The sequence below is a fragment of the Protopterus annectens genome, chromosome 10.part0 (assembly GCF_019279795.1).
Source record: "Protopterus annectens isolate FY-2018-M chromosome 10.part0, PAN1.0, whole genome shotgun sequence".
NCBI classification, from domain to species: Eukaryota; Metazoa; Chordata; order Ceratodontiformes; family Protopteridae; genus Protopterus; species Protopterus annectens.
This window is the reverse complement of record NC_056744.1, coordinates 1,747,562,275-1,747,574,941: the sequence shown is the minus strand read 5'-3', so window position 1 is coordinate 1,747,574,941 and position 12,667 is coordinate 1,747,562,275.

Below are 12,667 nucleotides of genomic sequence, written 5' to 3'. Positions count from 1 at the left end.
TTTTTATCTATAACAGTTTATTTTGTTTTCCATTGTTTTTTTTTTTTTCATAGTCGAAGTTTTGTAACTTCGAACATAATGGTTCCAATATTATGTGTTCGAAGTTATAAGACTTCGACTATGTGATATAGACCCCTGCTAAACACTTAGTTCATTCAAATCCTATTTCTGATCAGGATGAGAAGATTAATGATGTGTGGGAAAAAAGTAAATGCTTCTGCAACCTTGGTTTTCAGAATTTTGAGTTGTCAGGTCAAATGTCAATTTTTTTCTGATTAATTGTAAAACTGTTACGAATGTTTTCTCTACATTTTTTGAGTAAATATCTTCTTAAATTTAATTTCTTCTGTTGTTCAAGTTAATACTCATTGTATACAGTTTGTGTATAACTCTCTTGATATTTCATTCAAAGGCTATGGGCAAAGGTACTTTTTGCGGAGGTTTGCATGGCCACACTCTCAGAAACTTCCACATGATGTTAAAATGAGATTTAAAATCCTCCTTTGGATAGAAATTTAGTTTTTTCCCCCTCTGCTGCAGAAGTGATCAAAATTGAGATGAAAGGTGTATGTTGATACAGGTGATACACGGAAATGATTTTGCAGCCCTACTTTTCCAAATTCTCAAAGGTATTCTCTAACTCTGCATTCAGTTTTGATAAGAAACAATATGCTGGTAAACAGACATTTAAGAAGAAATGGCAAGGAGGTTCTAAGAAGAATTCTGGAATATCCCAAAATCAAGGGCAGTCCAGTAGGTCAGAATGACTATTTAGGATACTTTGTTCCTCCCTCCCACACTGGCATCCTCTTTTGACTTCCAGAAAGTTTGACTCTCCACTTTTGTTTTGGGCAACAGATAGTTTCAGGCAAATGGGTTCTGAATATCATTCATCAAGGCTGCAGATGGCAGTGGAAGGAAATTCCTTTATTTCTAAGGGGTAATTCCTCATCCTCCATACCTTTTATTTCCACCTGTTCTTCATCACATGCTGCCCCAGGGGGTGATAGAACCAGTTACCCCTTCCCAGGTGGAAAAGGGGTTTTATTCAATGATGTTTTTCGTGCCAAAGGAAGAAAATGCTTGGTGACCAGTTCTAGATCTTTCTTTCCTAAACCTGTTTGAGATTGTGCCTAAATTCAAAATTATGTCCCTTAACAACCTGTTAGTGCTTCTTCCTGAATCAAATTTCCTGATAACACTAGATTCAAAAGTTTATCATCACAGCTCTAGTCATCTAGATTTCATGTTTTTCCTAAGGATTTGTGTGTCTGAATCACATTATCAGATGTCTGCCTTAGCCGTTGGACTATCCACTGCACCAGGAATGTTCACAAGGTATATTGCTCCAATTATACTCACTGCAGGCTACAGAATAACCACATTCCCCTATTTAGATGACTTGCTTGTCTTTGCAGAGTCCTTTTCAAAGTGTCAGGAATCTCACTCTCTCTTTGGTGAGAGATATCTTACACAAGCTCATATTCCAAGAGAACATAAACACATCTTTCTTAATTCCTTCTCAAAGGACTGTGTTTCTGGGATGTCAACTAGACACCACAACTGAAACAACTTTTCTTCCATAGGAAAAACAGAAATATATCTAGATCTATTTCTAGTTTTTTCCACTCAGACTTTGGTCACTGCAAGGGAATACCTCAGATAAACCTGGCAATACCCCATGTGAGAAAGATACAGTGGTATCAGTCAGTGGCAGTCAGTTACCATAGACATCTTGGACTTTGCTTGGAGAGCAACTTCAAGAGAGATAAAAGTGCCAGGTATGTAGGACACCAAGGGCTGGCAGAAGAACATAAATATAAAAGAGATGCTTGTCATGATCAAGGCACTCAACTCTGTGAAACATTTTTGCTCTCCAGGATCTCTTCAAGTTGTCACAGACAATATCATAGTCATGTGGTGCATCTACAAGCAAGGGGAAACAAGGTCATACCTCCTTTGCAGGCTATCCATAGTATGTTGTGATATAGCTTTACAGCATAGTCTCACTTTATAGGTACTCTGCATTCTGTCTAAATCAGGGCATCTTCATAGATTTGATCCATCTGTGGGGAGTTATTCATGTAGTCCTAATTGCCTCCTCTTTGAATAATCAGATAGGAAGATTCTGCTCCATGACTCCTGCAAGATGGCCTGGAAGACACATGCCTTTTCTTTTGCTTGGACAACAATGTTCTTGCATGCTTTTCCAAACTTTCCACTACTATCCAGAGTACTTCAGAAGGAATCATCCAATATCATTGTGGTGACTCCCTTCTAGCCCAGGCAACGTGGGTGTCCTTCTTTTGGAAATTGCCAGGGGCAATTAAAACAAGCTTCCTCCCAGACTGGATCTTCTCACACAAGAACTGGGGTGCTTGATACCCTCGACACCAATTAACTTCAGCTAACTGCCTGGATGATAGAGTCTTAATTCCTTTTAGGCACCTCTTTACCAAGGACATGCAGCAGGTACTAATGGAGACATGAAAACCTGCTACTATATACATATATTAACAAATGGAAAAGGTTTTTTAGTTAGTGTCAACAACATAACCAGAACCCATTCTGGGCAATTTTTTCTCTGGTTTTACTATATTTGTGTGAGTTACTATCTAATATCCTTTCTTACTCCTCTATCAAGGTTCATTTCTCAGCCATTTTAGCATGTCTGCTTATGGACCATAATCTTTCAATGCATTTCAATGATGAAATGTTTTTAAAAAGAGTTTTACATAACAGGCTTCCAAGAAAACCAGTGCCCCCTCCATGGGATCTTTATTTTGTGTTACAGAAGATAACACTTGCTCCATTTTAACCAGCTAATCTGATATAGTTGTGTAAGTAAATTTACTATAATTGTAGATATAGGAATGATCACTGTTGCATTAGCTACACCCTCCCTCCATCCCCCCTTGTTTTTTAGTATATTGTTTATGCCAGGGTGTGGCTGCTTATTTGTGTTTCTTTCTAGTATTACACTTTCAGGGCTCATCCTCCCTGTGTCTCCTAGCAGGAAAGCTGTGAAGGGCTTAGCACCCAAACTTGTTTAGTTAGCTCAACCTGCCTGGCAGTTTGAGTGCATGGAATTTGCCGTGAATATCCTTGACAGGATATAATTCATATTTTTAAGGCTGCAACAGCAGTTATCATTCGAATAGCTACTGTTATGGTAAGTTAACTTACGCAGTGTACTTCCTTTCCATTAACTGTTTTTTTTTTCAAATCCATTCCTGCTGTCACATGCCATGAGCAAAAAGCTAAGGCTTTTCTATAGCACTATACATTTCTGAATCCAAGCCAGCGTCTTATTCATGTGGAATAGTGAAATTATTTGTTCCACCAATTGATCATTCAGGTATGGTGAGGGGATCCAATTCATTGCAGCTGTCACAAGCCCTGCTGATGACACCCATGGGCTAGTACCATTCACCCTACTCAGGTTTACTATACCAGAGGGCCACAGCACCTTTTACAGATCTATAACTAACTATCTTGCAACTGGTCTGGCTTCTCTTCCATGTCTTCATATCTGGAGCTTCAGCCTTCTCATATAACATTGTATGCACTTGTCAGGTCTTCCCTCTCCCTGTCTCTTTTCTCAATCTTAATAAACTTATGCCGAAGGACATAAGAACATGAGAACACTCCCATGTCCTCATCCTCTTTTTGACTCTTGTAACTTTTCTCTGTATGAATTGTCATTGTTTGATATTCTATGTCTGAAAGTTCTCTGGAGTTGCTTGTAGTATTCCAGATTTTATCTAATTGGGATACAGCAAAGTTAGAATATAATCTCCCTATTACTATCGTCTGGTGCCCATATTATACACCCCAGCACTCTGTTAAAAGTCCTTACTGCCCTTTCTAACTGTGCCTGAGATCAGAGATTTGGAGAAACTATCAATTGCAAGTCAGTCACCATCAGAATCCTGTTCCTGAGATGACATTATTCTTAACACAGTTAGATTAATCAGTTGTAGAAAGAACAAGTAAACAAAAAAAATAATAATGCACCTAGTTTAAGATGTAAACTTGCAGTTCTTTTCTTTGTTTCCATTAAAAAAGCATACTGTTTTTCATTTTAAAGTTTGTTATTACAGAGATGCATGGCATTGGTGCAATGTTGCATGATGTTTCTAATATCATCTGTAGAATATAGATTGCAATACACTTTTTGACATGACTTGGTGATAATCCCTTGCCCTCTTACTAAAATGAATGCTTCCTATATTGCCTATATTATTAAATATTTTCATAAAGAACTAGGTGCTACATTTCCTGTGTTGCATCCCTCTGGCTCTTTCTGATGTACATTTGAACAGGTGTCTTAGCTATTGGTTGTTGCATATCTGCTTAAAGGGCAAATGATGTTTACTCTAAAGGTCCATGAAGGAATGGAAATTATGACAAAGAATTCCAAAGTTTCTGCACTCAGTGTTTAGTTTATTGCCCTTATCTTGTATGTTCTTTTATTGTATCCAGACTACAGAACTTCAAAGCTAACCCACTGTACATACATTATTTTGTCACAATTTATATCCAAGAATGCTAAATGCCTTTTCTCTGTGATATATTACATGAAAAACTAAGCAGAAACCTTTTTGTTTAATTTGTTATGATTTTATTTATTGGGTTTGTTTGACTGGGTTTAATAATAAACACCATTTTATAGACATTTTTAAGTAGACATTCGGAAATATACTTGAACAGACATAATATACCTTAACATTTTTGTATATATATGCAATTTAGATATCTATATGAAATAAAAGACACAATCACAGTGTAAAAGATATTTACTCATTTAGAAGATGTTGAACATTTGGTATATGAAAATGTGCATTATTGGTTTTGTCATGCAGACAATTTGATGTTCTGATTAGAAATTCAAATTAATGAATATGAGGGAAAGAACTTGGTAAGGGGAAAATGTTAATATTGTAGTTAAAAAGGTGTGGTATTAAGCAGGTTCAGAGACAGTTATATATGGCTATCATATACATAAGTTGCAGGGGGAAATCCTGCAATCTGGAAGGTGGTTTCCCTGGACAAGGGTCTTCCATGAGCTTTGCATTAGAACTTTAGAGGTTGAGGGGTGTATGTAGAGTGTTACAAAACAGTATACGTCTGGGAGACATTAGTGAAACTATTCAGGTTTTGGTGATGACTGGGGGTGGCTTATTGGATTCTGAGTAAAGAGAAATGATTCAATGAAATGACAAACTGAAGATGACAGTGGCAGTTACTATGGAGATGTACAGAAGCAGATCCAGTGATTTGATAGGTTGGTTTTAAACAAGTTTACATTCTGACTAGATTTCTTGGTTGTGAGCTGAAGTTCCATCGTTTAGCTACATATAGACAGTCATCCTTGACAGAACACAGCATATGTTTGTGTGGTTTACTTGCTCTATCATGACATTGTTGACTGAGGTGATAGTAGATATAGTTGTTATGGAGGAGATGTGTTTTTAGGAAAAGAACAGTTGTTTTTTTTTTTTTTTTTTACAAAAGTTGATCTAGTTAGAGTAGAAGAGATCAAGCATGTGTAATTAGCCTGGAACTGTGCAAGACCATAGCCACTGATTAGTGAGATGTTATTTTAGGAGTAGTATGAATTTGTGACTGTCTGGACTTTTTAGGATGTTTTGGGGTAGAAAGTATTTGTTTTTTTTTTATATTTTATTAGCATAAAGGGAGTCTACATAGTAGTTAAGGGATTTAGTTACCTTTAGAATTAATTTTTCAGATGATCTAATGGACTGTCGGTTTGTATTAGGTAGAACTTGGTAAATGAGAGCAGGGCAGTTGGGTTTGTGGATGATACTGTGGGCAGTGGTTAGTTGGTTATGAGATAGTAGGTTTGGTAGTTCAATCCAGTTGAGTTGATGTACAGTACAGTAATGAGATTTACGGGGTTGGTTTATGGCAAACTTGCCTATTTTGTTATAGCAGGTCACTTGGTATTTCAAATTGGACTTGCGCAGATTGGTAAAGATTTGTGAGCAATACTTGAGGGTGGATAGTAGGTGGGATATGGCTGTGGATATTCTGGCATTGTTGGTTAGGTATGTTTTGGCCCTATAGAGTGAGCTAAGTTTGATTTGAACTTTTGTAATTGTTAGTGATATATGTTTGTTGACTTTTAGACCATTCTCTATTGTTAACCTAGAAGCTTAGCTTGATTGACTGGTTCAATATTTGTGCCATTAGAGGAGTAGATGGTGAGGGGTGTTGGTTATTTTTAGCTTTTTATTGCAGAAGACCATTAGCTTAGTTTTGTTTGGGTTGAGTATGAGTTGATGGTTGGAGAGGTAAATTTCTATGTCTTGGAGACAATTTTGTGTTTTTTCTTATAATTCCTGAGGTGATTGGGCAGAACAGATAAGAGTGGCATTGTCAGCATATTGAATGATAAAGGCTATTTGAGTGGAAGTACTGAGATTATTGGCAAATATGATGGCAAGGTATGAGGATAGAGCCTTGGGGGAATCCAGCAGAGATGGGTAGAAAGGGGGAGAGTTTGCTTTGCCATTTGGTAGACTGCTGTCTATTATAAAGATTGCTGTGAAACCAAGTCAGGGATGTTGTACTGAGGTTATATGTTGCTAGTTGGTTGAGAAGTATTTGGTGGGATACTGTATCAAAAGCTTTGGAGATATCGAGGAAAACTGATGAAGCAAGTTGGCCTTCATTTTTGAGGAGGTTTACAGTGTTGGTGAAACTTTTAAGTGCAGTATTGGTATGATGCTTAGGTCGGAAGCCATGCTGAGAAATGGATAAGTGGTTGTTCTTAAGGAAATGGTTGAGTTGTTCCTGAATGCATTTTTTTAAGATTTTGACTGGGAGGAGACAATGGCAATGGTTTGGTAGTTTGAGGAGTCTATAGGGAGGCCACCTTTGTGTAGGGGGATGATATGTGATATTTTTCAGAGGAGAGGTACATATTGTTCAGAGATGGAGTAGTTGTTTAGTATAGAAATAGGATAGGAGATGGAAGTAGCAGCTACTTTTAGAAATTCATTGGGGAGTTGATGAGCTGCAGGAGTACAGAATTTTAATTTGGTTAGGAGGTTTTTTATGTAATTAGTTTGTGTGGGCTTAATAGAGAATGAGTGAGAGTTAGGTATAGTAGAGGTGGTTACTGTTAGGGGTGAGTTAGAATTATTGTTTCTGAGGGAGGTTATTGAGTTGATAAAGTGAGTATTGAATTGGGACGCTAGACACTCAGAATAATTTTTAGTAGATGGTGCTGGGGTAGAGAGTTTTCCAGGGTTTAGGAGATAATTGATACTCTGCCAAAATTCTTGTGGATTGTTCTAGTGTTTTTGTTGGCATGTTTGGAAGTATGATCTTTTTGTCATTGTTGATTTGTTTCTTGGTTTGGTTTCTTAGTTGTTGGTATGAAGTGAGGTTATCTTTGTTTTTGGAACTTGGGTAAAGAGTCCAGGCCCTATACCTTTTTTAAGTATTATTTTGGTGTCTTTAGTTAGCCAAAGTAGTTGTTTGGGTTTGAAGAGAATTTTCCTTGTGGGATCTAGGTTATTTACTATTTTGAGAAATGTATTGTTAAAGAATTGAACAGTAAGGTCTAACTAGAGGAATTTTAATGGAGACTAGTCACATTGCTTTAGCAGTGAATTAAATATAGTGGGGGAGAAGTATTTTTTTTTTGCTATGGATGTTTTTGAATATGATGTTGTTAGAGTGTAAAACCGTTTAATGAGAAGAAAGGTTGGGGAGTGGTCACTAAGCATGTCTTGAAGGAAACCTGCTTAGTAACCTAGGTCGGGATTATTTGTTAGTATCCAGTCTAGTATTTATTGTTTTTGGAATGTTTATCTATGCAAGTAGGAGAATTAATGGTTTGAGAGAAGTTGTAAATGTTGATAACGTTGGAGAGGTTATCAAACGAGCAGATACACCATTTTAGGCTGAAGTTGCCTAGGGCTATTGTTTCTTCATTGAAGTTAGTTGATGCCCAGCACAGATGCTAGTAATGTATTAGATAATTGAGAAGTTGTGTATTGATACATTTTTATAATATCATTAATAAGGTAGATCAAATGGGAATTGGCTTGTAGTTTGGCAGATCCTAATTGAGTTTGCCCCTGTGCAGTGAAATAATAAATAATTTTTTCCATAGCATATAGTTAAGGTAGGTATGTGGGACTAAATCAATGTTATCTTTGCTTTCTAAGATTTTAGAAGTATTTGCATATTCTATAGTTTGATATCAGGCATAAAAAGCATGATGCATACTTAGCTGTCTACTCTTTTGCTGTCTTTCTAATTTAAAGTTGCCAATCAGGATTGAATTATAACCCACTAGGTACACTTTCACAGATATTGTGATTTTATTATGGGCCAGTGGGGTGCCATCTCCAGGCAAGGAATAAGTCCACAATGACTTGCAGTTTGTTGACTACAATGCATTGTCATGGCAACAAATTTGGTTCATGGTCTGTAGTGTTGGCTTACAGCAATGCTGTGTGTATTTTTTTGAATTAATTATTTTTTTTTTCTTTGTAATACAAACACCCCATCTCATCTTGCTTTACTGGTCTTTGGAATCCATGCTATGAATGAACTGTATAAGGCACACTATCTTTCCAAGCTTCCACCATGCAGCGCTTTTTTTCTGTTTTTGCCAGCATTCCCCGTACAAATGCTGACTGCTTTCCTGTCACTACTGCTCCTCTTGTGTCTTTATAATATGTAGTTAGGACTGATCAGTAGATTGCCACAGGAGCATATTAATATCTAAATGATCACTAGTTATGATCTGCATTTTTGTATATTTTCAGGTCTGTCATGTGGAGGAGCTATATTTTTGGGATTTCTGGAAAGCCATACTGAGTTCCTTAATTAATTTGTTATATTAGCTTAGTAATACTAACACTGTGTATACTGATTTCTCCTCCTTTCATTTGTACAAGGTGATGTACCTGAGTAAGATTATATAATCACAGTATTTCCAGTATTAAATCCATAGGGAGTTGATCTTGTCATATGCACTAAATAAATTATGCTGGCCATGGTGTGGGCAGGTCATAGCTGGGATCCACTTCATTATGCTAGTGACAAAAAAAAATATCATTGTGCATGATGATGTTTTACCATCTAATAACAGCTACTCAGTCAGTAAGGTGTAAAATTATCTTTTGGATTAAAAAAAAATCGCATTGTTCATGTTACCTCTATTTACAGAGTGGTGGTATGGCCATAATGAGAAAGACATCATTATTAGCTCTTTAGCATGACTCTGGATCATGCAAAACAGATGTTAGACCCTACTAAGCTAATGTTTTCCCTGGTGGTCAATGTATCACATTAGCAAAGACATCCTCCTGTACATGTAAGTACACACACACACACACACACACACACACACACACACACACACACACACACACACACACACACACACACACACATCCAGATGCATTCTTGTGCACACACCCCAATGTAATTATTGAAAACAAGCCCAGCATAGTTGATGACACTCATGGAAAAACTCACCCATTTTCCTATGTATGCTTGGTCCAAAACACACACACACACACACACACACACACACACACACACACACACACACACACACACACACACACTCTCTCTCTCTCTCTTGCTACTTCATTCCTCTCTCTGCAGACATGCACAATCATCTTCACACAAATGCATACAGCAACAATCCCCACACACACAACCATATCTATTTTGACTTTGCATTTATATTCAGTGCTCCTATAGGAGTGAGTGGATCAGTGTGATGTTTTTACAGTGGTTATTTTTATTTTTTTTCTGAGCAAATTTGTTGCCACAGACATTCTGAGGGGGTGCACAAGACTTATTAGCATTAGACACGCACTTTGTCTGGCACAACAGCTTAGAGCTCTATCTATGAGGCTGCACTCTGTGCTAGGTTCCCAAAGAGGGGAGAACATCATCTGTAGAGTTGTCTTTGAAACAAAATGCTTAGTTCAATGGGTAAAACTTCTGAGCTAAGGCTTTTGTATAGCACTGTCCATTTCTGAATCCAAGCCTGAATCTTAGTCCTATGGAATAGTGAAATTATATGTTCCACCAATAGATCATTAAGGCATGGTAAGAGGATCTTTTTTAAACCTTGAACTCAGTGACTATGCAGTGTTTCAGTCTAATATGCTTTCCTCTGTGAGTCTTTACCAAAACCATTTTTATGCCCATGAAACCGGTATCCAACAGCACTGGCCATACACCATAACTAACACAGAGTTTTAATGGATGATCCAGATTATCAAATATACATAAAAGATACTAGGATCACTTTTGAAAATACAGTGAATATTTTCTTAAATCTGCATCTTGAAACATATGAAGTTATGTTTTAGTATGTGGGTTAGGAATAAACAGGAAGTACTACAAAAAATTAGAATCCATAATATAAGGATAATATTAGTAGCATCATAAGTGTTAGCAGCTAAAAATGCATGGATCATGAATAATACAATGAGCTACAGTACTAATATGACATCCCATTTGTTTGATACACACCGGTCCCCTACTCCACCCCCATCCCTCTTACTTACTACATTTAAAGTTTGATATCTCTAGCTATTCTTTAAGTCTGCCTGTCACTGATGGCAACCTCAACCCCCACAGTTTTTAGAAATGAACCATAACTATATTGCCATAACAAACCACTCCAACTGGATTCCCTAGACATGTTTATCCACGCCAGTCAAGACCCCTTCCATAAATATAGCTTTCCTCACTCATTCTCTAGATCTTAGAGCCTGTACTACCGTTACTTTACAATGGGAATCCCTGTAACCATAACTTACATTTACATGCTCCTGCTGATATCAGTTATTTTCTTTCATCCCTCACACAAGTAACAGCAATTAACTGACTGTGGTACTGCCTCCATATAAAAGGCTGCATTAATACCTCTACACACATACTACATACCCAGACCCTATTAAACATTCACATCACACCTATTCCAGTACCCAACTCACATACATCAAACATATCAGGATCCCAATACATCATCATCTCTAATTTTGGTTGAAAAACCCATTTATACCCAAAATTAAACATTACAAAATCACTACTCAAATTCAATCCCATTGTATTCTGCTAACAGGCAACATTGAGCCCAGTTCTGGACCAATTAAGAATAATGTCTCAACTCAAATCAACTAACAGCATCATATTATCTGCTCCCTATTTAACACAACAGTGTCAAGAATAAAACTGATCCAATCAATGCTTTCATCATACATCATAATCTTGATATCATAGCTATTACTGAAACATGGCCCAAACCTGACATCCCTGGTATTCACCACCTCATACTAAACTACTCATGCCGACAAAATTACAGCCCAGGAAGACAGCCTAAATCCCGCAATCTTTGTACAATCTAACAGCAACCCAGAACTGGCTTCCAACTGAATCCTTTTAAAATTTCCAACAAACAACCAAAAAATAAAATGCTTGTTATAGCCAGTGCATACCTACCTCCATCAGCTTCACTACCAAAATGAAATAACCTCATCAAACAAGTGTATGCCAAAGTTCCCAAAAACAGTAACCTAATCATTCTTGGATTCTTCAACCTTGATTACTTAGGAGCTAAAGCCTTTGATATGTCACAACTCCTATCTTGCTTTGTTCTTACCCAAATCACATTTGAAGCCACCACACCAATCCTATTCTACCCAATAAACACACCTTAGATGTTGTAATAACTAATAATCCTACAATGATATCTAACCACACCATACATGCACAGTCCTTTGGTGATCACTTTCCCATAACTGTGATGTGATGTGAGTGGGACTGAAGGGACTATGACACCCTGTGGTAATTGCAACTTTTGCGGTTTCATAGACAGAAGTGGATGCTTTGAGCACCCTGACATTGGTCATAGGATTAATTTTAGGGTAGGGGCTACCTGTGTGACTACGCATGTCATCTATCTTGCTTATTGCACTCTCTGTAAAGTATTTTATGTTGGGAAAACAGATAGAACCTTGAGGGATAGAATTAGAGAACACCTATATAGCATACGTTGTGCCTCTACCACCAACAGCCTCTCTAAACATGTGATCAATACTAACAACAGACACACCTTCAGGTTCGTGGTTATTGACAGAATTTATCCCAGCATTAAAGGTGGTGACATCAGGAATCTAACCGAAACCAGGAAGGTTAGATGGATGATTAGACTGAGAGCTGATCAGGGTAGTGAGCTTAACGAGCTAGTCCCACTTAGACCCATTCTGAAGGGATGTAGTCTTAGGAGTTAAAAGATTTTTTTATATTTTTGCTTATTTTTGTTTTTGTATTTGTGTTTGTGTGTTTGTTTTATGACATTGATGTTTTTCTGCATGTTGAATTTCTCTTTGTATGCATTTTTTCTGTATGCAGTTTCTGTAGATATGTTTACAATTTTACACAAGCTGTGGTTTTCTTAAGTCTTTCTCCTTTAATTGTGACCCTTAGCATGTGATCGGTTGCTTAGTAATTGGATTGCCTATAAGTAAAGGTTGTTCTTCTCTCTGTGTATATGGTCTCATGAAGCAACAGTGAAAGCGTTTACCTATTTTGTTTGGTAATAAAACAAGTTTTTATCTTCAGCTAGTGTGTTATTCCATTGGTTGTTTTGTTTTAC